Raw genomic sequence first — 5419 nt, 5'->3', positions numbered from 1 at the left:
GGGGCGTACTTCAGCTACGCACGGCGTAAAAGCACCAATTCAAGCAATAAAACTTCAGAGACTCAAACACGCGGGGCGTACAATCCTTTACGCAGGGCGTGTTTAAGACAATTAGACACGGAATTGGTCCACATGCAGGAGATTTCTGACGGGATGGGCATTTACGCGGGGCGTAGTCCAATTTACGCGGGGCGTATCATGGGATTTCTGCACCAAATTATGTTGCTCCATACTTGTGCTGTGTGAAATTACAACATTACCCTTGCTTGATGTCTATAAATAGATAGCTCTTGAACATTACTAGATACCAATTACATATTAGAGAGCTACACTATACTCTTTTCTTTCCTTGCAATTTAGATTCAGATTTTGTAGTTAAACTCTCCCCCTCGAGAGCTTGTTCGTTTGTTCCGGCGTTCCATCGAAGTTCCGTTCCACCATTCGTCACCAAGCTCGAGAGTTTCACCTCCACGACCTAGGAGACGGCTTTGAGTCCGGTTAGCTAGTTCCAAGGGCGGATTCTCCCTTTTACTTGCTAATTAGCTTGTACTCTTCCTATGTATTAGGCTTGGTTGTATTTCATCTAATCACTTTCCATATTTATAATTTATGATTTATAATCTCTATTTCCCTTCATGTGTTAATGTTTATTGCTTGTTTTGATATTGATAATTGATTATTGTGTAGGAGAACGCGATTACCGCCGCCATTCGGGCTATCTTTAGGGAGTTATATAGGTGTTGCCTTACCGGAAGTGACAAACCGAAAACCGTAGGAATTGACAAGCCACGGAACTTACGGGCCCTAGTTTCTAATTTCCCCGTATTAGACACGCCTTGACTAGGAATCACGTAGTCTAAGTGCTTCACGGGTCGGTTCAACTACACTTGGTCGTCTTTGCAAGAGTAAACTATTATCCGTATACATTTAGAGTCATTATTTATCATAGCTATAACTTATCATATTCATCCCACTTCATAGAGTTTTAGCTACATAAATCTGTGTCGCCAATAGTGAGGAATAGTGTGTAGTTGTGTCTTACTTCACCCCAAAGTAATTACCGCTTAAATAACATACGAAATCAAGTCGTCTAATACTTGTAATTATAAATCCCGTGGATTCGATACCCGGTCTTAACCAGATTATTACTTGATACGACGGGGTACACTTGCCCCTAAGTAGTCGTTGCGTCTAGTAGAGTTAGAGCATTAGAAAGATCACATCCACATTAGTAGCACATTCATCGCAATACACATTTAAGTCGTCATTAGAAAAGCTCTACACCTAGATCCTACGCCCATCAAGAGACCGAACCAGGATACGTCTGCTGAGTAATATCTTTCTAACCCTTATCTCCTTAAATTATTGCTTGATATAACATTGCCTAGTTAAACGCTACAAAGAACATAAGCTGAGTTGAGTGAACTGAGAAGCTGAGTTCAGGAATAGACTCAAGTGCTATCTCCTGACTCAAGGACAGATTCAGACTTAGCCACATGTTGACTAAGCTTGTATCTAAAACTTACTCAGTTTCACCGTGCTAAAAGACTTCGAAAAAGTTTGAGGTAAAAATCAATAGTCGGCCATACGTGAAAATTTTAAATAGTTCCTAACCCCCCCCCCCCCTTGGAACTAAAATTGTCACGTTACACGGGACCAACAAGTGGTATCAGAGCATAACAGCTCACTGAACAAGATATAACTATCTTGAGCTGATCCCCACAATAGCTGAGAACAGCACTCGTTTCCTCCCAAGAAATCAGACAACTCAGATTCTCCCTGAGGGACTGTCCATTACTAGGCCTCCTTTGTTCTTCGGGTCTAACAATACCTTTTGGAAGAACATAATGAAAAACTTCATTCAGGCAACAAACATGAGTGCATGGCTTTCTATAGTCCAAGGCCTATTTGTTCCTGTTGAAACTGTTGACGGACAAACGTCTGTCAAAGCTAAGGCTAAGTGGTCAGACGATGACCTCAAGAAACTGCAAAATCATGCGCCTGCTATAAACATGCTTCACTATGCGTTAGATGCTGCAGAGTACAATAAAATCTCAGGTTGCGAGTCGGCACAGGAGATATGGAAGAAGCTGGAGGTCACCTATAAAGGAACCAGTAAGGTCAAGGAATCCAAGGTGAACCAACACATGAGGCTATACGAGTTGTTCGAGATGAATGATGGTGAGGGAATTTCTGACATGAACTCAAGGTTCACCAACATTATTAACGAACTCAAGAGGCTTGGCAAGAACTTCACTGAGGAAGAGCAAGTGAAGAAAATACTGAGGAGTATTCCCCAAAGCTGGCAAGCAAAGAAGACAGTCGTTAAGGAAGCCCAAGACCTAACCACCTACAAGTATGATGAGCTCATCGGATCTCTGCTGATCCATGAGATATCGATGAAGAACTTTGAGGTGAAAGAAAAAGCTAAGCACAAGAAGCAAAAGTCTCTTGTCATAAAAGCTGACTCCACTGATGGTGACTCATCTGATGATGAAGAAATGGCCATGTTCACAAGAAAGATGAAGAAGCTGTTCCGCAAAAATGATAAGTACAGCAGAAAGCCATTCAAGAAATATGACAAATACAAAGCTGAGTCAAGTGATAACAAATACAAGAAGGAAAGCTCAAAGCCTATCACATGCTTTGAATGTCATCAAACTGGCCATATCAAGTCAAGCTGTCCTACCCTGAAGAAGGACAAGAAAAGTGGGAGAAAAGCAATGGTGGCCACATGGAGCGATAGCAATGAATCATCCTCATCAGGAGCTGAAGCCACTGAGTCAGCAAACATCTGTTTCATGGCAGATGAGTCTGCTGACCCCTGTCCTTTTGAGCAAGCTGACTCATTATGTGCATCTGACAATAAGGAACAACCAACTGAGGTTGGCCTAAGGTGTGCGGAGAATTAAAAGTTGTGGTACATTGACAGCGCATGCTCGAGGCATATGACGGGTGATGAAACTCAGTTCATCACACTTGAGCTTAAACGAGGAGGAAGCGTAAGTTTTGGAGACAACAAAAAGGGTAAGATAGTAGGGTCAGGAACCATTGGTAGCAATCCTACTATTGAGTCAGTCTCCCTAGTCAGAGGACTTGAATATAACCTACTAAGCGTAGCTCAGCTGTGCGATAGCGATAGAAAGGTTATATTCGATGTCACTGGATGTAAAATACTCGAGGGGAAAACAAATGAATTGATTTTAACCGCCCCTCGTGTTGACAGTGTCTTTATGCTGAGTTTAGAAAAGAAATTTTCAAAAAATATATGCTTAGTGTCAAAGGAAGAAAAATCCTGGCTATGGCACAGGAGACTTGGTCATGTAAGCATGGATGTCAAATCCATGCCTCTAATTTTAGTTATTATACCATAATATTATTTTTTTTTTGAAAACATTATACCCTAATATTATGTTACATTACATTTACTTATTGATTGATGAGTTAATTGGGTATTATCAATATAGTTTAGAGTCTAATTTCATGATTTAAATGTAAAATTAAAAGTTTAGGGTAAATTTTAAAATAAGTAATATTATAGAGGACCAAAATGGAAAATTTCCCTTATTGGGAATCTACATTTAACACTCCAATGCACCTAATTTTGTGCTCATTATCATCAGGATAGTTCCCCCCCCCCCCCAATGGTTGTTCTTCATCTTCTCCCTTTCTTATTCAAACACCAAGATTTACCCAGCTGCAATGATTATTTGATTTCCAGAGTTTGCGTGGTCCGATTGAGCTGATTTTTTTACAGTAGCTTCTAGACATCCTAATACATATTGTGCACGGTTTGATTTTGATTTGGAGATTTTTAGCATGGATTCGTCCTGAGCAGATTAGAGGGGAAGATTTGAGGCCTAATGTGTTTATTTTCCCAATTATTGCTAAAGTAAGTAACTATCAACTACCCTTTTGAGTTTTTATGTATATATATATATATATAACTCTATATTTTTCAGAAAATTAAATTTTTGTGGTGATTTTTGACATGCATTTGATTAATTGGAGTTTTTATGATTTAGTTTTTAACATGAGCTTAAAGTTAAGTTCAAGTAATTATATATGTATTTGCATGTCAATTTCAACCTATAATATATGTTTATGTATACATGATTTGAGTTTGGTTTTGATGAACTTGGTATATTTGATTAATATTTGTGTAAGATTTTATATTTTGAAGAGTAGAATTCAAAAGAAAGTGTATTAAGAAACTTTATTGATAATTGGTTTGTGATCAAAGGTATATGTATATATAATAAGTGATTTTCTATAAATTTATTTCTCAAAGTAAATTTGAGTTTTAATTAAAGGTTGTTAAAATATTAATTTTAATGAAATTATGATTTATTGAAATAAAGTATATATATGATGATTGATGCCTTTAGTTTTAAGAAATTGAAGTTAATATTGATAAATATATTTTTAAATTATTTATTGGTGATGATTTTAGTTCAATCATGATTTATGATTTAATATTTTAGAAATTGATTGAGTAAAGGTATTGAGAAAATTTATGATGTTGATTTATGAGGGATGTATATATATATTTCTGATTTTAAATTATATTATGAAATTATAATATTTTTAGTATCCATCAAGAGTAATCCGGATAGGTGGCTTTAATTAAAGTCCGTATTTAGTGAGAAATACGACATGTGTACACAGTTGAAAGACGTATCGGGTATGGCAAAGAAGTGTTGAGTAAGACCATGCGGGGTAGGCAAATTATGAGATATCTCGATTCTATTATATTGTGGGGATTGATACATATGGAGATTATCTCTCGGATGAATACGGTTTGCGAAATATTTATTGATATACGATTTGTGAAGTAATTATTGACATACGATTTGTGAGGTATCTATTGAGATACAGTTGATGAAGCTTTTATTAAGATACAATTTATGAAGCTTTTATTAAGATACAGTTTATGAAGTATTTATTGAGATACATTTTATAAAGTATTTATCGAAATACGATTTATGAAGTGTTTATTGATTTACGGTTGAGTTGAGTAAATGGTTAATTGCAAACTTATTTATTTTGTGTAGTTGAGATTTTAAACAAATAAATATATATAGCTATTTTGGACATGAGTTTTATATTAAGTGTTTTAATACAGTGATTTACGTTTTGACTATGTGTGGTATTTTGAGAAATGATAGCAAGCTTATGATATTTTAAAGTGCATATTTGGTTAAAAGTACTACTTTGAGTATTTTATTATGGTTTAATCCATAAAGTGTTCATTTTTAAGAATATGAATTTTATATGATGTATTTTGAAAATTAAACTATATATATAGCTATTTTAAGTATAAGTACTTTATGTAGTTGAAAATTGCTTACTGAGATTTATGTCTCACCTTTTTAAATGTTTTAATGTTTTTAGGTGAGAAAGTACAAGATATAGAGAA

Source organism: Euphorbia lathyris, chromosome 5 (assembly GCF_963576675.1).
Source record: "Euphorbia lathyris chromosome 5, ddEupLath1.1, whole genome shotgun sequence".
Classification (NCBI taxonomy): Eukaryota; Viridiplantae; Streptophyta; class Magnoliopsida; order Malpighiales; family Euphorbiaceae; genus Euphorbia; species Euphorbia lathyris.
This window is presented reverse-complemented; position numbering follows the sequence as displayed.